The sequence below is a fragment of the Entelurus aequoreus genome, linkage group LG05 (assembly GCF_033978785.1).
Source record: "Entelurus aequoreus isolate RoL-2023_Sb linkage group LG05, RoL_Eaeq_v1.1, whole genome shotgun sequence".
Lineage (NCBI taxonomy): Eukaryota > Metazoa > Chordata > Actinopteri > Syngnathiformes > Syngnathidae > Entelurus > Entelurus aequoreus.
In genome coordinates, this window is record NC_084735.1 from 17,923,591 (window position 1) to 17,946,090 (window position 22,500).

Genomic DNA, 22,500 nt, shown 5'->3' on the forward strand with positions numbered 1-22,500 from the left:
GGGAGTCATTTGCAAGTTTGTGGCGCCGCCCTCTTTCTTCTTCTTTTATTTCCCCCAGTAAAATATAAGAAAACCTCTGCTTTATTCCTGCACACTGTGGCAAATTGCCAGGCCAGCGCTAATGCTAACACGCTAGCTCCACTCCTTGGCGCAGTAAAACTACATCGCTGTCACATTTTGTGGCCGGCCAACACAAAGTTGGAAAATCAACTTGAAAAAGGTGAAGAAGAAAAAACTTAACGTCAACGTCTGCAGAAGCCATGTTAGCCCACAAACAAGTCGGCCGTCTTGCTTTCCACATTTAGGGGCGGTGCTTCAACAAACTCCGCCCCCTGACCAGAATCGGTAGAAATGACCACACCCTGAAGGTCAGCGATATTATGTGCGATACGAGCGTCCCTATTTGTTGTAAAGTCTTGTTGTTGAAGCGTTATTGCTTGTCATTTAATGAACATTATTACATATGTATTTGTCGCCATCATGTGGTCAGGGCAGTTACTACATCTTTGAGAAGTGTGCACTTTGAATCAAACTTTATTCAAAGTTTGTGCATAAGCCAAGCAGACAAATCTACGGTGCCAGCACATACTTTATGCTGGTTATTTTCGGAGAAATACTGCATATATATTTTGTTTTAGGCTGAAACTTGGTTTTTGTCTCAAATATTTCCCGCTAAATTTGTGATTTATAATGACATCTTTTGTCATGCTCGTTATTGATAATTTGTGATGTCATCTACAGGCATGTGATTTTTCCGTCTAAAGTCTAAATTCAGTCTTTTTTAATCTCGGGGAGAAAAAAAAATTATCTCCCGTTTTTCCGTTTTTTTTCCGACCCTAAATCAAGATTCGAGACGTAGTTTATATTACGCCATAGTTGATTGGTCGACATGTTCCTTGTGACCAATCAGGACATCTGTTATGAATGATGACGTTAATAACGTCATCATTCATAATGGTTCAGTGTTTCCCATAAAATGCCAAGATACCTGTGGCTGTGGGGGCGTGGCTGTGGGCGTGGTCACCATGACATAATCGAGTAATTTGCATAATTTACTACAATGATTTGATTTTCTCTAAAAAGGCTCAAAAAATGTATACTTACTAATGAATAATAACAGTTTTGTTTTAAACGTCCATCCATCCATCCATTTTACAATATAATTACAACACTTTATGTACATATTTATATACAGATTTGAACAATAAGTTATTCACTGAAATATATTTATTAATTGTGGTTCTTACAAAAAATATATCTTATGAAATATAAAAGATAAAATGTCTCTTAAAGCTCTGCCCCTTTAATTAGTGCATACTAAATAATTTAACTTTAGCCTACTACTACAACCATATTATTTACCAGCAACATAAAGTGAAACAGAGGCAGAGGTGTCCTGCCACAGTCAGTAACAAATAAACAGAAAACAGTAGTGGTGGTCGATAGACACAAAGCTTCATCAAACATCTGATCCACTGAACAAAGAGCTCCAAATATCTTGAACTTTAGACTGCCATCAGTTTTACTCCCTACACTTAACCACGTGTTTCCTACTGCCTGCAGACTTTGCACCCTTTGTTATATACACATGTTGTGTTTCTAATATAAATACATCTAATAAAGTCAAATACAAATAAGGCAACAAGAGAAGTATCCTACACTTCTCTTTTGTAAAGTAAATCTGAACAACCGATATGGGCATCTACATCTACTATATGATTTGCCTGAGAAGCTGGAGAGGACAAAAAAAAAACAACAAAAAAATTAATTTATTTTTTATTTTTAATTTTTTTATTTGTGGCGGACGTAATTCTTTCGTGGCGGGCCGCCACAAATAAATGAATGTGTATGAAACCCTGTGGTTATTACCGCCATTTTTCATACGTAAACGATGTCGGTTCTCGAGAGAAAGGACGCTTTACGAGTAAAAGAAATTGATTAACATGTCAAAAATAAGTTTCGATGGGACTGGATGGAAAGGGAAATCACTGATACTGTAGGGAAGAAGGAAGTTACGACTTTGTTCGGTGATTTTATTCGGAAAATCGATCGTCCCGGAAAGGTTTTCTGCACGTGGTGTCATGATAATATTGACTATGGATCACGAGGTTTCAAGGCTTTGGAAGTACATGCGAAACGCCAAAAACATATGAAACAACTTGAAGCAAGGAAAACAAACTTTTCACTAGCTGGTACTTTTGGATGTCAACCGAAAGTGAGCAAACCTTACGGACTTCATCCTTTGTTTACATCGACAACTGCCGTAGACATGGAGAGGAAAGATCCACCCAAACAACCCACTTCAGTTGCAGACAGGGTTGTTAATAATGAGGTAAGCTTTAGGAATATTTGCTACAAAAGCAGAGACCAAAAGGAAAATGCAGGCTGCTCAGAAATTTGCAAGGAAAGCTCATGTTAGGGCTCTCCGAGAAAGCTAATGTGTGAAGTGAACTGAAGTAATGTGGTAATACTGTAAATAAACTGTAGATAATAACACTGATCAATGTGACACCTGTGGATGTGAAATGAACACAAGATGTAAATATTAGTGACTAAATACTGTTGGGACTGAACCATATACAGTGATTCATTAGGTTAGTTGGGTTATGTATTACTTTCATCCCATTGATTTTTTTTTTCTTTTTAATGTTGATGTTCCAGGTAATCTTATTTTCAGTGAAGGTATAGGATAGGCAAATATAAGCCTTGGCTTCAGCCTATTCCTTTTTCGGTCATGCTTTTTTTCTTTTCTTTTCTTTTTGTGTGTGGATGTGTATGATTGTTGTATGTGTATAATTTGTACTGTACTGTCACACAAAATGGTTAATGGTTGATCATATGACCGAAATAAACTTATTTCATTCATTCATTCATTCATTCATTCATGTATGTTCTATTAATGATGTTTTCATGTCTTTAAACACTAAAATATTTTCTTCAAATGGTGCTGTCTTTGTTAATTTTAGCATGTTAAATTGGTGAAAAACCAGGAGCTTCGGGGGGCGTTGCCCCCCTTGTCCCCCCACCAGGGCACCGCCCTAGACCTGGCTGGGAGCCTTCGTCCCACAGACCCCCGGAAATTTTTTCAGTCTTTTTCATTGTGGTCAAATCACGTGCCTGCATCTAAGATGGCGTTGTAGTACAAATTCACCTTTGTTTACCTTCTCACGCCTTGTAAGGCATACTTGCCAACCCTTCCGTTTTTACCGGGAGACTCCCGGTATTCAGCGCCTCTCCCGATAACCTCCCGGCAGAAATTTTCTCCCGATAAACTCCCGGTATTCAGCCGGAGCTGGAGGCCACGCCCCCTCCAGCTCAATGCGGACCTGAGTGGGGACAGCCTGTTCTCACGTCCGCTTTCCCACAATATAAACAGCTTGCCTGCCCAATGATGTCATAACTGTAGAATGATCGAAGGCGAGTTCTTGGTTTCTTATGTGGGTTTATTGTTAGGCAGTTTCATTAACGTCCTCCCAGCGCGGTAACAACACACAACAACAGCAGTCACGTTTAGTCTACCGTAAAGCACTATTCATTTGAACAACCTTTTAAACTGGATCATATCAGTACAATGTTTAACTTCTTTACTTAATCCATTCCATCATTTAATTCCACATACTAATGCTAAAGACTTAAAGGCCTACTGAAATGAATTTTTTTCATTTAAACGGGAATAGCAGATCCATTCTATGTGTCATACTTGATCATTTCGCGACATTGCCATATTTTTGCTGAAAGGATTTAGTCGAGAAAATCGACGATAAAGTTCGCAACTTTTGGTCTCTGATAAAAAAAAAAGCCTTGCCCCTACCGGAAGTAGCGTGACGTTGTCAGTTGTTCACTTCCTCATATTTTCCTATTGTTTTCAACGCAGCTAGAGCTATTCGGACCAAGAAAACGACAATTACCCCATTAATTTGAGCGAGGATGAAAGATTCGTGGATGAGGAATGTTAGAGTGACGGACTAGAATGCAGTGAAATACATATATTTTTTCGCTCTGACCGTAACTTGGGTACAAGCTGGCTCATTGGATTCCACACTCTCTCCTTTTTCTATTGTGGATCACGGATTTGTATTTTAAACCACCTCGGATACTATATCCTCTTGAAAATGAGAGTCGAGAACGCGAAATGGACATTCACAGTGACTTTTATCTCCACGACAATACATCGACGAAGCTCTTTAGCTACGGAGCTAACGTGATAGCATCTGTCTCAAATGCAGATAGAAACAAAATAAATAAATCCCTGACTGGAAGGATAGACAGAAGATCAACAATACTATTAAACCATGGACATGTAACTACACGGTTAATAATTCTCAGCCTGGTAATGATTAACAATGCTGTTGCTAACGACGCTAAGGCTAACTTAGCAACCGGACCTCACAGAGCTATGATAAAAACATTAGCGCTCCACCTACGCCAGCCAGCCCTCATCTGCTCATCAACACCCGTGCTCACCTGCGTTCCAGCGATCGACGGCGCGACGAAGGACTTCACCCCAACACAGATGCAAAGGCGGCTAGCATGGGCTGGCGCGTCTGCTATCCAAGTAAGTCCTTCTTGTTGTGTTGCTACAGCCAGCTGCTAATACACCGATCCCACCTACAACTTTCTTCTTTGCAGTCTCCATTGTTCATTAAACAAATTGCAAAAGATTCACCAACACAGATGTGCAAAATACTGTGGAATTATGAAATTAAAACAGAGCTTTTTGTATTGGCTTCAATGGGCTACCGATACTCCTGTTTCACTGGCTACGTCACGCGCATACGTCATCCTCCAAAGGCGTTTTCAACCGGAAGTTTAGCAGGAAATTTAAAATTGCACTTTATAAGTTAACCCGACCATATTGGCATGTGTTGCAATGTTAAGATTTCATCATTGATATATAAACTATCAGACTGCGTGGTCGGTAGTAGTGGCTTTCAGTAGGCCTTTAATAAGAGACACCCTAGTCTTCACATTCAGCTAATTTCCCCCCTAATTCTATGCTGTGTCTGTCCCTCATTTTCCCTCCAGGACAAGGACGTGCAGTCATTCCTGGAGGAGGCCACACTGATGGACCCCAGAAGGTTTGGATACAGACTAGAGGAGGATGTCGTCAAACCTATCTGTGTGTCCAAGCTAGTTCCACGCCAAGTGAACGTGTTTTTTGCAGCGTTGGCGACACGATTAGCGAGGAGCGGGTCAGACTTGATCCTGAAAAAGCAGACATGCTCATTTTTTGGAAGAAGAATTGTTGATTGATGACTGTGGCGTTCTTAGTGTCTTGGGTTGTGTAGTTAGTATGTTCCAATAGCAGCAGAAGTGCACTTTTTGGAGAGCTGTATTATTTTCAGTTTTGGGCCCAAGGGACTGATTTTATTTAACACTATATTATTATTTATACACCTATAGTGATCACAGAGACAGCTTGTTTTTGTGTTACTGTATATATTTGTTTTTCTGAAAAATCCCACTTAATATACTTTGGGTAACAACAGTCAATATTTATTTATTTTATTTTTTTAGAGGGGTAACAATCAATATTTATTTATTTATTTTATTTTTTTCTTATAAAATAAAAGTGAGCTTCTGTTAAACCAAATATTGTGTTTTTTTCCATACACAACAACCTATCTGGATTCGATAAGAGAACCGATAAGAGGATTCGATAATGGGCTTGAACTCGATAATTTCTTATCAAACATCATCCCTAATTACAGCACATATATGAATACATAACGTGTATATATTGACTTTTTACTTTCACCCTTTTCAATGTCAATATATTGGTATTCGTCCCTAGTGGGCGGAGCCAACGACTCCATCCACCGCCCAAGCGCGAGAGATGAGTCCGCGGCGGTCCAAGGTCGCTGACCTCCCCGTCGGGGGTCGCCTCGCTCCGCTTGACCCCGTCCTCGTTCATCGAGCGCTTTTCCCGCGACCTCCGACCCACACGTCGGCCATGTTTAAAGCTAGACACGGTGGTGCAGCAAACAGCAGATGCTGAAGTATTTAGCAGGCACTTGCAGGCTGATGTATAATAGATGACATCATCATGGAAGCACAGCCTCTCAAGTCTGACCCAATCACACCCTCATTTTTTTGGAGGGGGTGGTAAATATGTCTCTGAATGTGCACAGATTCCCTAAACTAAAATGTGTCAAAATGTGCACAGATCTAAATGTGCATTTTTATTTTGTTTGTGCTCTAGATCTAAACTAAAATGATTAGATCTAGAGCAAACAATTGTAAGAATGTAAAATTGTTTGTGTGCTCTAGATCTAAACTAAAATGTGTCAAAATGTGCACAGATCTAAAATGCACATTTTTATTTTGTTTGTGCTCTAGAACTAAACTAAAGTGTTTAAAGGCCTACTGAAATGAATTGTTTTTATTTAAACGGGGATAGCAGATCCATTCTATGTGTCATACTTGATCATTTCGCGATATTGCCATATTTTTGCTGAAAGGATTTAGTAGAGAACATCGACGATAAATTACTCCATTAATTTGAGCCAGGATGAAAGATTCGTGGATGAGGAACGTGAAAGTGAAGGACTAGCGTGCAGTGCAGGACGTATCTTTTTTCGCTCTGACCGTAACTTAGGTACAAGGGCTCATTGGATTCCACACTCTCTCCTTTTTCTATTGTGGATCACGGATTTGTATTTTAAACCACCTCGGATACTATATCCTCTTGAAAATGAGAGTCGAGAACGTGAAATGGACATTCACAGTGACTTTTATCTCCACGACAATACATCGGTGAAGCACTATAGCTACGGAGCTAACGTGATAGCATCGTGCTTAACTGCAGATAGAAACAAAACAAATAAGTCCCTGACTGGAAGGATAGACAGAAGATCAACAATACTACCAAACTCTGAACATGTAACTACACGGTTAATGCTTTCCAGCTTGGCGAAGCTTAGCAATGCTGTTGCTAACGACGCCATTGAAGCTAACTTAGCTACGGAACCTTGACAGAGCTATGCTAAAAACATTAGCTCTGCACCTACGCCAGCTCTCATCTGCTCATCACGACCCGTGCTCACCTGCGTTCCAGCGATCGACGGTCCAAGTAAGTCCTTCTTGTTGTGTTGCTGCAGCCAGCCGCTAATACACCAAACCCACCTACAACTTTCTTCTTTGCAGTCTCCATTGTTCATTAAACAAATTGCAAAAGATTCACCAACACAGATGTCCAGAATACTGTGGAATTTTGCGATGAAAAAAGAGATTTTTTGTATTGGATACAATGGGTCCGAATACTTCCGCTTCAACCATTGACGTCACGCGCATACGTCATCATACATAGACGTTTTCAACTGGAAGTTTAGCGGGAAATTTAGAATTGCACTTTATAAGTTAACCCGGCCGTATTGGCATGTGTTGCAATGTTAAGATTTCCTCATTGATATATAAACTATCAGACTGCGTGGTCGGTAGTAGTGGCTTTCAGTAGGCCTTTAAATGTAAGAATGTAAAATTGTTTGTGATCTAGATCTAAACTAAAATGTGTCCAAATGTGCACAAATCTAAATGCGCATTTTTTAAATTATGTTTGTGCTTTAGATGTAAATTAAAATGTGTCAAAATGTGCACAGATCTAAAAGCACAGATCTAAATGCGCATTTTTTAAATTATGTTTGTGCTTTAGATGTAAATTAAAATGTGTCAAAATGTGCACAGATCTAAATGCACATTTTTATTTTGTTTTTGGGGGTAAATATGTCTCTAAATGTGCACAGATTCCCTAAACTAAAATATGCACAGATCTAAATGTGCATTTTTATTTTGTTTATGCTCTAGATCTAAACTAAAATGTTTAATTGTAAGAATGTAAAATGGTTTGTGCTCTAGATCTAAACTTAAATGTGTCAAAATGTGCACAGATCTAAATGCGCATTTTTATTTTGTTGTGGGGGGTAAATATGTCTCTAAATGTGCACACATTGTCAAGTGACGTTTAGACGCTTGAAATATTAAGAATTGGGATGACTACATTAATATTACCTACCAATTAATAAAAGTTTTTTTTTAACACAATATTACTCGTTTATTTATCACCTCTAGCATCAAATGCCAAGATCTGACTTTGTGGAGGCCACCTGCCTACTCAGTGGCCTAGTGGTTAGAGTGTCCGCCCTGAGATGGGTAGGTCGTGAGTTCAAACCCCGGCCGAGTCATACCAAAGACTATAAAAATGGGAGCCATTACCTCCCTGCTCGGCACTCAGCATCATGGGTTGGAATTGGGGGTTAAATCACCAAAAATGATTCTCGGGCGCGGCCACCGCTGCTGCCCACTGCTCCCCTCACCTCCCAGGGGGTGTTCAAGGGTGATGAGTCAAATGTGTGTGATATCATGCGCGATACAAGCAGTCCTGCGACGTGTTTACGTCTGTGTGATGTCATGTGCGATACAAGCAGTCATGCGATGTGTTTACGTGTGTGTGATGTCATGTGCGATACAAGCAGTCCTGCGGCGTGTTTACGTGTGTGTGTGGTATCATGTGCGATACAAGCGGCCCTGCAGCATGTTTACTTGTGAGTGATACCATGTGCGATACAAGCGGCCCTGCAGTGTGTTTACTTGTGAGTGATACCATGTGCGATACAAGCGGCCCTGCAGTATGTTTACTTATGTGTGATATCATGTGCGACACAAGCGGCCCTGCAGTGTGTTTCCTTATGTGTGATATCATGTGCGACACAAGCGACCCTCCAGTGTGTTTACTTGTGAGTGATATCATGTTCGATGCAAGCAATCCTGCAGCGTGTTTATGTGTGTGTGATATCATGTGCGATACAAACAGTCATGCGACGTGTTTATGTGTGTGTGTGTGATGTCATGTGTGATACAAACAGTCCTGCGACGCGTTTACTTGTGAGTGATATCATGTGCGATACAAGCAGTCCTGCGACGTGTTTACGTGTGTGATGTCATGTGCAATACAAGCAGTCCTGCAGCGTGTTTACGTGTGTGTGTGGTATCATGTGCGATACAAGCAGTCCTGCGACGTGTTTACGTGTGTGTGATGTCATGTGCGATATAAGCAGTCCTGCGACGCATTTACTTGTGTGTGATGTCATGTGCGATACAAGCAGTCCTGTGACGTGTTTACTTGTGAGTGATATTATGTGCAATACAAGCAGTCCTGCAGTGTGTTTATGTGTGTGTGATATCATGTGCGATACAAGCAGTCATGCAACGTGTTTACATGTGTGTGATGTCATGTGCGATACAAGCAGTCCTGCAGCGTGTTTATGTGTGTGTGATATCATGTTTGATACAAGCAGTCTTGCTTGCAGCGTGTTTACTTGCGAGTGATATCATGTGCGATACAAGCAGGCCTCCATTGGGTTTACTTGTGTAAGATATCAAGTGCGATACAAGCAGCCCTCCAGCGTGTTTACTTGTGTGTGATATCATGTTCAATACAAGCACTCTTGCAGCGTGTTTACTTGTGTGTGTGTTATCATGTGCGATACAAGCGGCAAAGCAGCGTGTTTACTTGTGAGTGATATCGTGCGATACAAGCAGTCCTGCAGTGTGTTTACATGTGTGTGATATCATGTGCGATACAGGCGGCCCTGCAGTGTGTTTACATGTGTGTGTTATCATGTGCAATACAAACAGTCCTGCAGCGTGTTTACTTGTGTGTGATATCATGTTCCAATGCAAGCAGTCTTGCAGTGTGTTTACATGTGTGTGATATCATGTGCGATACAGGCGGCCCTGCAGTGTGTCTACATGTCTGTGTTATCATGTGCGATACAAGCAGTCCTGCAGCGTGTTTACTTGTGTGTGATAGCATGTTCCAATACAAGCAGTCTTGCAGCGTGTTTACATGTGTGTGATATCATGTGGGACACAAGCAGTCCTGCAGCGTGTTTACTTGTGTGTGTGTTATTATGTGCGATACAAGCGGCCCTGCAGTGTGTTTACTTGTGTGTGATATCATGTGCGATACAATCAATGACAGACTAATATCACAGGTTGCAATCACGCCATGTGTTTACAGGATAAATATCAAAGGTTGAATGATGACAGATGATTTCCATCTACAGTCAAATATGACACAGGACACAATTATCCCCGATGTATGATACTGTACTTTTTGCAGCGCTGCCACTTCAGCCTGTTTCCCCCGCCTGTTCGATACCCGCTAATCACTGTATCGCCGCCTTTGGCTGCCAAGTGACAAGTGAGGACTGCTGCAGGTGCTGGAAAACTGCCCCACGCTTCTGTGACCACTTTATCTGCACGCTGATCTAAATCCACCCTGAAGGGGAGGGGGGCGGGGGTGGGGGGGTGGGGGGCTCTGGTGCTGATGGGAGGGGGCGGAGCCGCGCTGGTGCGATTGTGATGCTAAGCCAAACCGAAGCTCCGCCCCCTCTGGCTCCAGACGCAAGAAACACGATGCCTTTAAAAGCCAATAAAGTCATAATGGAATCTGGAAACCTGAACGCACCCCCCCCCCACCCACCCCCCTCCCCGCCCTCCCCACGGAGAGTGTGCACCTTGTGAGTTGGTGGGAAGAGGTGCGCTTCCCTTAGAGTGCCTCCCTCAAAGTGTGTGTGTGTGCAGTGAGTTTATGAGAAACGCAGTATGTGTGTGTGTGTGTGTGTGTGTGTGTGTGTGTGTGTGTGTGTGTGTGTGTGTGTGTGTGTGTGTGTGTGTGTGTGTGTGTGTGTGTGTGCTGTCCAGAGTCTCACAATGAAGGCCGTTGCCATTGGCAACCTTTCCCTTTCGCAAAGAATTCCATCTTTTTGGGGGTCGGATGGGAGGTTTGTGCACCACACACACACACACACACACACACACACACACACACACACACACACACACACACACACACACACACACACACACAGATTCTTGTATTTGTTACCTTCTTGAGACCTGTGAAATATGCCTACCTCTTTAGGACCACCCTTTCTAGATATATGAATATTTGTATTTACAACATTAATAATATATACTGTACATACTATGCAAATATGAAAAAAGGTCAGCTTTTAGTTTATTATAATCTTTTTGTTTGTAATTGCTTTTTAATCTTCATTATTTCCTTCAAGTTATTACAGTATGTCTCTATATACATACATACATATATATATGTGTATGTATATATATATGTATGTACGTATATAGAGACATACTGTAATAACTTGAAGTCATATATATATATATATATATATATATATATATATATATATATATATATATATATATATATATATAGAGAGAGAGAGAGAGAGAGAGAGAGAGAGAGAGACATACTGTAATAACGAAGTAAATTTAAAAAAAATAAAAATAAATATATACTTTTTTTATTTTTTTATTTTTTTATTTTCTTCAAGTTATTACATTGAAATGTGCCCACTTTGGCCAAAATGTATTTAAAAAAATTAATAAATATGTATAGAGACATACTGTAATAACTTGAAATAAATAAATAAAAAAAACTATATATATAAGATTATATATATATATATATATATATATATATATATATATATATATATATATATATATATATATATATATATATATATATATATATATATTTTATTTTTTATTTTATTTAATTTAAAATATATATATATATATATATATATATATATATATATATATATATATATATATATATATATATATATATATATATATATATATATATATATATATTTTAATATGTATATTTTTTATTTACTTCAAGTTATTACAGTATGTCTCTATATACATATTTATTTATTTAAAAAAAAAATATTTTGGCCAAAGTGGGCAGTTTTCAATTCGTTACACACTCTTGTTATTTCATATGTTGACCAGAGGGGGAGCACTTTTAAAAGCGACACACAGTCAATTTGAAAAATCCCTCTCTTTTTGGGAGCACCCTCATGTTGATAGATGTCACCAGCAGGGGTGCAAATGAGACATTCTCTATTAGATGCAATGTTATTGGGACCATGATTTATGTCACACCTCCTCATATGGAAGACACTTTTCCTTCTTCGGGTCTCAAGAAGGGTACAAATACAAGAACACACACACAAAACAGGGCTTTAACACCAAAAGGTGTTGCATAACGTCATTAAAACAACCTGAAAAAACAACATCAGCAGTGCCCCCCCCCCCCCACCCCACCCACCACCGCCCCATTTCAACACAGATGTGCCCCCCAAGTCCCAATCCTCGCCCCACTTTCCTTTCGTCTCGCTTATCTCGACTCAGCGTGACTTTAAAAACACACCAACTCAAATAAACACACACTCCCCTTCCCACATGCAGGCCCCTCGAGGCGGGTCCAGTAGTCACACCCCCCTCACGCGCCCCCCCTACTCCCTACACACACACTTAGCACGTATCTAAATCCAGGCCATACGGCGGCTGACAGTCGCTCGTTTGTCTATTTTCAGGGTTGGATGCAGACTGTATTTAAAGGTGCGGGTCTGGCTTAGTTTTTGCCTCGTGCCCCCCCACTCATAGCTAGCGCCGCCACCCCCCAAGCTGGTAAGTCCGAAAGAGAAAGAGATGATGGAGTATTATCTGCTCACTGATGCCACCTGCTGGTTGTTCGTCCTGGGTAGTCCACTCCTTAATGCTTCAGTCACATGCAGGTTTCTCACAGGAATGAGGCACAAACTAAGGAACTGTGTGTTACACACACAGGGTGCACAACGTTACGATGTAAAACAATTGAAGAGACATCATTGAATTTTGGTTATTTCCCAACCAATATTCTACAACACAAATACAACGTTGAAAAAACATGCTTTTTGACAACGTTTAATCAATGTTGGGTTCTGACCTTGATTTGACCTTTGAAATTTGGTCATTTCCCAACCAATATCCTACAGCGTTGAAACAACGTGCTCTTTGACAACGTTTAATCAATGTCGGGTTCTGACATTGATTTGACCATTGAAATTTGGTCATTTCCCAACCAATATTCCACAACAACGTGCTCTTTGACAACGTTTATTCAATGTCAGGTTGTGACGTTGATTTGACCTTTGAAATTTGGTAATTTCCCAACCAATATTCTACAACACAAATACAACGTTGAAACAACGTGCTTTAATACAACGTTTAATCAATGTTGGGTTCTGACCTTGATTTGACCATTGAAATTTGGTCATTTCCCAACCAATATTCTACAACACAAATACAACGTTGAAACAACGTGCTTTAATACAACGTTTAATCAATGTTGGGTTCTGACCTTGATTTGACCATTGAAATTTGGTCATTTCCCAACCAATATTCTACAACACAAATACAACGTTGAAACAACATGCTTTTTGACAACATTTAATCAATGTTGGGTTCTGACATTGATTTGACCTTTGAATTTCGGTCATTTCCCAACCAATATTCCACAACAACGTGCTCTTTGACAACGTTTAATCAATGTCAGGTTGTGACATTGATTTGACCTTTGAAATTTGGTCATTTCCCAAAAAATATTCTACAACACAAATACAACGTTGAAACAACGTGCTTTTTGACAACGTTTATTCAATGTTGGGTTCTGACGTTGATTTGACCATTGAAATTTGGTCATTTCCCAACCAATATTCCACAACAACGTGCTCTTTGACAACGTTTAATCAATGTTGGGTTCTGACCTTGATTTGACCATTGAAATTTGGTCATTTCCCAACCAATATTCTACAACACAAATACAACGTTGAAACAACGTGCTTTTTGACAACATTTAATCAATGTTGGGTTCTGACATTGATTTGACCTTTGAATTTCGGTCATTTCCCAACCAATATTCCACAACAACGTGCTCTTTGACAACGTTTAATCAATGTTGGGTTCTGACATTGATTTGACCATTGAATTTCGGTCATTCCCCAACCAATATTCTACGACACAAATACAACTTTGGAACAAAATGCTTTTTGACGACGTTTATTCAATGTCGGGTAGTGACGTTGATTTGACCTTGAAACAACATGCTTTTTGACAACGTTTAATCAATGTTGGGTTCTGACATTGATTTGACCTTTGAATTTCGGTCATTTCCCAACCAATATTCCACAACAACGTGCTCTTTGACAACGTTTAATCAATGTCGGGTTCTGACCTTGATTTGACCATTGAAATTTGGTCATTTCCCAACCAATATTCTACAACACAAATACAACGTTGAAACAACGTGCTTTAATACAACGTTTAATCAATGTTGGGTTCTGACCTTGATTTGACCATTGAAATTTGGTCATTTCCCAACCAATATTCTACAACACAAATACAACGTTGAAACAACGTGCTTTTTGACAACATTTAATCAATGTCGGGTTCTGACATTGATTTGACCTTTGAATTTCGGTCATTTCCCAACCAATATTCCACAACAACATGCTCTTTGACAACGTTTAATCAATGTTGGGTTCTGACATTGATTTGACCATTGAATTTCGGTCATTTCCCAACCAATATTCTACGACACAAATACAACTTTGGAACAAAATGCTTTTTGACGACGTTTATTCAATGTCGGGTAGTGACGTTGATTTGACCTTGAAACAACATGCTTTTTGATAACGTTTAATCAATGTTGGGTTCTGACATTGATTTGACCTTTGAATTTCGGTCATTTCCCAACCAATATTCCACAACAACGTGCTCTTTGACAACGTTTAATCAATGTCGGGTTGTGACATTGATTTGACCTTTGAAATTTGGTCATTTCCCAAAAAATATTCTACAACACAAATACAACGTTGAAACAATGTGCTTTTTGACAACGTTTATTCAATGTTGGGTTCTGACGTTGATTTGACCATTGAAATTTGGTCATTTCCCAACCAATATTCCACAACAACGTGCTCTTTGACAACGTTTAATCAATGTTGGGTTCTGACGTTGATTTGACCTTGAAACAACATGCTCTTTGACAACGTTTAATCAATGTTGGATTCTGACGCTGATTTTGACCATTGAAATTTGGTCATTTCCCAACCAACATTCCACAACAACGTGCTCTTTGACAACGTTTAATCAATGTTGGGTTCTGACATTGATTTCACCTTTGAAATTTGGTCATTTCCCAAGCAATGTTCTACAACACAAATACAACGTTGAAACAACGTGCTTTTTGACTATGTTTACTCAATGTCAGGTTGTGACATTGATTTGACCTTTGAAATGTGGTCATTTCCCAACCAATGTTCTACAACACAAATACAACGTTGAAACAACATGCTTTTTGACAACATTTATTCAATGTCAAGTTGTGACCTTGATTTGACCATTGAAGTTTGGTCATTTCCCAACCAATATTCTACAACACAAATACAACGTTGAAACAACTTACAACTTTTGACAACGTTTAATCAATGTTGGGTTCTGATGTTGATTTGACCATTGAAAAATAAAAAAAAGTTCAAAGTAAATATGACATGATGGTCAGAATACAGCACTACAGCTGTCCTCTTATAGGAAGTTTCACCACTTTAATGTTAAAGCAAATCCTGCATCTTCCGTGACATTACTGAAAACTGCTATTTAGCAGTAATGAAGTTGTCTGCTACTCCAACTACCATATATAGAAGGATGGAACATTCTGAATGTCAATCATACTTTAAAGGTAATAATGTTTTATAATCATGTTGTATGAAAATCTCATTTTAAAGGCCTACTGAAATGAATTTTAAACGGGGATAGCAGATCCATTCTATGTGTCATACTTGATCATTTCGCGATATTGCCATATTTTTGCTGAAAGGATTTAGTAGAGAACATCGACGATAAAGTTCGCAACTTTTGGTCGCTGATAAAAAAAGCCTTGCCTGTACCGGAAGTAGCGTGACGTCACAGGAGGAAGTGCTGCTCACATTTTCCCGTTGTTTACAATGGAGCGAGAGAGATTCGGACCGAGAAAGCGACGATTACCCCATTAATTTGAGCGAGGATGAAAGATTTGTGGATGAGGAACGTTAGAGTGAAGGACTAGAGAGGCAGTGCAGGGTGTATCTTTTTTCGCTCTGACCGTAACTTAGGTACAAGGTCTCATTGGATTCCACACACTCTCCTTTTTCTATTGTGGATCACGGATTTGTATTTTAAACCACCTCGGATACTACATCCTCTTGAAAATGAGAGTCGAGAACGCGAAATGGACATTCACAGTGACTTTTATCCCCACGACAATACATCGGCGAAGCTCTTTAGCTGCTGAGCTAACGTGATAGCATCGGGCTTAACTGCAGATAGAAACAAAATAAATAAACCCCTGACTGGAAGGATAGACAGAAAATCAACAATACTATTAAACCATGGACATGTAACTACACGGTTAATAATTCTCAGCCTGGCAAAGCTTAACAATGCTGTTGCTAACGACGCTGAAGCTAACTTAGCAACTTAGCAACCGGACCTCACAGAGCTATGATAAAAACATTAGCGCTCCAGCTACGCCAGCCAGCCCTCATCTGCTCATCAACACCCGTGCTCACCTGCGTTCCAGCGATCGACGGCGTGACGAAGGACTTCACCCGATCACAGATGCGTTGGCCGCTAGCATCGGCTAGCATCAGCCAGCGCGTCTGCTATCCAAGTAAGTACTCCTCGTTGTGTTGCTGCAGCCAGCCGCTAATACACCGATCCCACCTACAACTTTCTTCTTTGCAGTCTCCATTGTTCATTAAACAAATTGCAAAAGACTATTAATGGTTAAACCTTTTGAAATTATGTTAATCATTTAAAAAGGTTTCCCTTTAGGGCAGTGGTCCTTAACCTTGTTGGAGGTACCGAACCCCACCAGTTTCATATGCGCATTCACCGAACCCTTCTTTAGTGAAAAATAAAATGTTTTTTTTTTCAACTTCAAGACAAAGTTATATGTTTTTGGTAACACTTTAGTATGGGGAACATATTCTAAGTAACAAAGACTTAATTTAGAGTTATTTGGACACTAGGGGAACATATTCTAAGTAATAAAGACTTAATTTAGAGTTATTTGGTTAGCATTAGGGCCAGGGTTAGAGGGTTAGGGTCAGTGTTTCCCACACATTCATTTATTTGTGGTGGCCCGCCACGAAATAATTAAGGCCGCCACAAATAATATTTTTTTATTTTTTTTATTTTTTGTCCTGTCCAGCTTCTCAGGCAAATCATATAGTTGATGTAGATGCCCATATCGGCTGTTCAGATTTACTTTACAAAAGAGAAGTGTAGGATCAAGATTTTTGGAGCTCTTTGTTCAGTGGATCAGATGTTTGATGAAGCTTTGTGTCTATCTACCACCACTACTGTTTTCTGTTTATTTGTTACTGACTGTGGCAGGACACCTCTGCCTCTGTTTCACTTTATGTTGCTGGTAAATAATATGGTTGTAGTAGTAGGCTAAAGTTCAATTATTTCGTATGCACTAATTAAAGGGGCAGAGTTTTAAGAGACATTTTAGCTTTTATATTTTTATAAGATATATTTTTTGTAAGAACCACAATTAATAAATATATTTCAGTGAATAACTTATTGTTCAAATCTGTATATAAATATGTACATAAAGTGTTGTAATTATATTGTAAAATGGATGGATGGATGGATGGACGTTTAAAACAAAACTGTTATTATTAATTAGTAAGTATACATTTTTTGAGCCTTTTTAGAGCAAATCATATCATTGTAGTAAATTATGCAAATTACTCGATGATGTCATGGTGACCACGCCCATAGCCACGCCCCCACTGCCACAGGTATTTAGGCAGTTTATGAGAAACACTGAGGGTTATAATAAGGCCATGCCGAATAAGGCATTAATAACTACTTAATAATGACTAGTTAAGAGCCAATATGTTACTAATTTGCATGTTAAGCAACTAATTAATGGTGAATATGTTCCCCATACTAAAGTGGTACCATGTTTTTTTTTACTGGTGCACAAAATGAACCGTGCATGAACATCACCTTGTTCAAACAACAAAACCAACACAGTGCATAAACTCACAAAAAAAATTACACACCTGCAAACCAGTCAGCTGTTGCCGTATCCGTAATACGCCGATAAAAAGAAGTTTGTATTTACACGATGAGTCGGGTGTGTTTTGACCTCCGCCGAACCCCTGAGGCCGACTCACCGAACCCCTAGGGTTCCATCGAACCCAGGTTAAGAACCACTGATTTAGGGGACCTGTTTTTTTGTCCCCATACCGTCAGAGGTCCCCTAAAGGTGACTGTGTAAACAGAGCCATGTCCCCATGAAGTAAGCATTGCCAGAACACACACACACACACAAACACACACACACACACACACACTTACACACACACACACACAAACACACAAAGTGGTGTTTCTGCTGCTTGCTGTGTCCCAGCATGTTGGATTTATGAGCTGATATTGTGGTGTCAATGGAGCGCCAGAGAGCAGTGCGTCACTGCATCTAATTACACTCTGCGTGTGTGTGTGTGTGTGTGTGTGTGTGTGTGTGTGTGTGTGTTTTGCAATGCCTAAAATCACAGGTTTTGGTTGTGGCATGTGTGTGCGTGGGTGTGGGTGGGGGGTGGGGGGTGGGGGGTGGTGTACTTGGAGCAGCTCTGCATTTTGCGGAGCTATAAACAGCCTTCGCCGCATAGCTAACTAGCCACAGCGAGACGCCACCGGCTCCCCCCACACCAAGAAGCCGAGGAGAGACGGGGTGTGTGGGTGTGGGGTGCGGGGGGGTTGAGTGTGTGTGTGTGGGGGGGGGGGGGGGGGGGGCGCCCACATTTTGCTCCCCGGGGTGAAGACGACAGGCGTGTGGGAAAGTGGACACTTCATTAGGGACGGCTAGTCCTCCGACAACAAACATTCCGACAACGCCGACAGGGGGATGTATATTGAAGCGTCCCGGAAGAGTTAGTGCTGCAAGGGATTCTGGGTATTTGTTCTGTTGTGTTTATGTTGTGTTACGGTGCGGATGTTCTCCCGAAATGTAATAGTCATTCTTGTTTTGGTGCGGGTTCACAGTGTGGCGCATATTTGTAACAGTGTTCAAGTTGTTCATACGGCCACCCTCAGTGTGACCTGTATGGCTGTTGACCAAGTATACGTGGCATTCACTTGAGACACATAAAGAGGTGAGACACAGAAAGAGGAGGTGAGACACAGAAAGAGGAGGTGAGACACATAAAGAGGTGAGACACAGAAAGAGGAGGTGAGACACAGAAAGAGGAGGTGAGACACATAAAGAGGTGAGACACAGAAAGAGGAGGTGAGACACATAAAGAGGTGAGACACAGAAAGAGGAGGTGAGACACAGAAAGAGGAGGTGAGACACAGAAAGAGGAGGTGAGACACATAAAGAGGTGAGACACAGAAAGAGGAGGTGAGACACAGAAAGAGGAGGTGAGACACAGAAAGAGGAGGTGAGACACAGAAAGAGGTGAGACACAGGTGTGTCCTTAGCAATATGATATGATGACATCACCCTGTCCCCACTGGCACGTCCCTCTGATCATGTTACACTCCTCAGGTGCACTCATTCACTCATTCACACATTGTTTTTTCCCCCACTCATTCATTCTTCATCAATCCATTTAAACACTGAGTCGCTTGTTACCGTATTCACTCATTCATTCGTCGTCGGTCTATGCATTCATTCACTAACTCATTCTTTTATTCACTCACTCATGCTTCATCGATCTATTAATTGATTCAACCACTAATTGAGCCATTCACTCACTCATTTATTTTTCACCGATCAATCTATCCTTTCATTCACTCATTTTATTCATTCATTCATTCACTCATCGACACATTCATTTTTATTAATAATTCACTCATTGTTATTCACTCATTCATTCTTCATCGATCCATTCATTCATTCAATTACTCATTCTTGTTTCTACTCATTCATTCTTAATTGATTCAGTCACGTATTCTTGTATTTACTCATTCATTATTCATAGACCATTCACTCATTCTTTAGTCACACATTCATTCTTGTATTCACTCATTCATTCTTCAGCCATTTATTCACTTTCATTTCCATCAATACTTTCATTCATTTACTCACTCATTCTTGTATTCACTCATTCATTCTTCAGCCATTTATTCACGCTTTCATTTTCATCAATACATTCATTCATTTACTCACTCATTCTTGTATTCACTCATTCATCCTTCATGGATTCATTCATTTTATTTACTCAGTCATCTTTCATTGAACCATTCATTAAGTCACTCATTCTTTTATTCGGTCATTCATTCTTCATCCATTCACTTATTTGACTCACTCATTGAGTCTTCATCGATCCATTCATTCATTCTCTAGTCACTCACTCATTTTTCGTAGATGTATTCTTTCATTCATTCTTGTATTCACTCATTCATTCACTCATTTTTATTAAGTCATTCATTTTCATCGATACATTCATTCATTTACTCACTCATTCTTATATTCACTCATCCATTCTTCATGGATTCATTCATTATTTTATTTACTCATTCATCTTTAATTGAGCCCTTTATTCACTCATTCTTTTATTCGGTCATTCATTCTTCATCGATCCATTCATCCATTCACTTATTTTATTCACTCAGAGTCTTCATCAATCCATTTATTCATTTATTCATTCATCCTTTCATTCATTATTCATCAATCCATTCATTCTTTCTTGTATCTATTCATTCATTCTTCATTGATCCAGTCACTTATTCTTGTATTTACTCTTCCATTCTTCATAGACCATTCACTTATTCTATAGTCACTCATTCATTCTTCTTAGAATAATTATTTCATTCATTCTTGTATTCACTCATTCATTCTTCATGGATTCATTCACTCATTCATTTTCTTCGATAAATTCATTCATTTAGTCACTCATTCATTCTTCATGGATTCATTCATAATTGTATTTACTCATTCATTTTTCATTGAGCCGTTCATTCATTCACTCATTCTTTTATTCGGCCATTCATTCTTCATCGATTAGTTCACACAACCATTTTCATCGATTCATTCATTTACTCACTCATTCTTGTATTCACTCATTCATTCTTCATGGGTTCATTCATAATTGTATTTGCTCATTCATTTTTCATTGAGCCATTCATTCATTCTTCATCAATCCATTCATTCATTTGCTTATTTTATTCTCCACCGATCCATTCATTCTTGTATCTAACCCATTCATTCTTCATTGATTCAGTCACTTATTCTTGTATTCACTCATTCATTCTTCATCAATTCATCCACTCACTTTAATTCACTCATTCATTTAGTCACTCATTCTTATTTTATTCACTCATTCATTGTTTACCGATCCATTCATTCACTCAGCCATTTTATCTGGTCATTAATTTTTTCATGGATGCATACACTTATTTTATTCACTCACCGAGTCTTCGTCGATCCATTTATTCACTCATTCCTTGTTCATCGATCCATTCATTAATCATTGTATTCACTCATTCATTTACACTCACTCTTATTTTATTCACTCATTCATTGTTTACCGATCCATTCATTCATTCAGTCATTTTATTTGTTCATTCATTTTTTCATGGATGCATACACTTATTTTATTCACTCACTGAGTCTTCGTCGATCCATTTATTCACTCATTCCTTGTCCATCGATCCATTCATTAATCATTTTATTCACTCATTCATTTACACTCACTCTTATTTTATTCACTCATTAATTGTTTACCGATCCATTCATTCACTCAGTCATTTTATTTGTTCATTAATTTTTCATGGATGCATACACTTATTTTATTCACTCACTGAGTCTTCCTCGGGCCATTTATTCACTCATTCCTTGTTCATCGATCCATTCATTAATCATTTTCTTCACTCATTCATTTACAATCACTCTTATTTTATTCACTCATTCATTGTTTACCGATCCATTCATTCACTCAGCCATTTTATTTGTTCATTCATTTTTTCATGGATGCATACACTTATTTTATTCACTCACTGAGTCTTCGTCGATCCATTTTTTCACTCATTCGTTCTTCATCGATCCATTCATTAATCCTTTTATTCACTCATTCATTTACTCACTCACTCTTATTTTATTCACTCATTCATTCTTCATCGATCCACACTTTTATTCTTTTCTTCAATTATTAATTCTTCATCGATCCGTTCAGTTATTCACTCACTCATTTTTGTACTCACTCACATTCAATTCACTCATTCATCCACGTGTTTAATCAAACATTCATCCGTTCATTCACTCCATGAATTCAGAGAGGAAAACGTGTGGCAGCTCAAACTGTGAGAACTAAATTTGAATAGTCGCACCATCTGTGATCCTCCTCGCTGAATGGAGGGACAGATTTATGTAGGTAGGAGTGTGTGCGTGTGTGTGTGTGTGTGTGTGTGTGTGTGTGTGTGTGTGTGTGTGTGTGTGTGTGTGTGTGTGTGTGTGTGTGTGCGTGTGTGTGTGTGTGTGTGTGTGTGTGTGTGTGTGTGTGTGTTGAGGACACAGAGGTCAGGTCCATTGTTTCGTATTTAAAAATGCGTGGCTTTAAGAGAGGGAGATGAGGC

The 22,500-nt window shown here is 39.3% G+C and overlaps 1 protein-coding gene across 1 annotated transcript in view; it reads right to left on the reverse strand.

Annotated features, from left to right (window-relative positions):
- Nucleotides 1–22,500, reverse strand: part of sdc3 (syndecan 3) — a 100,379-nt gene that overhangs the window by 31,261 nt on the left and 46,618 nt on the right. The gene's annotated exons all lie outside the window — the stretch shown is intronic.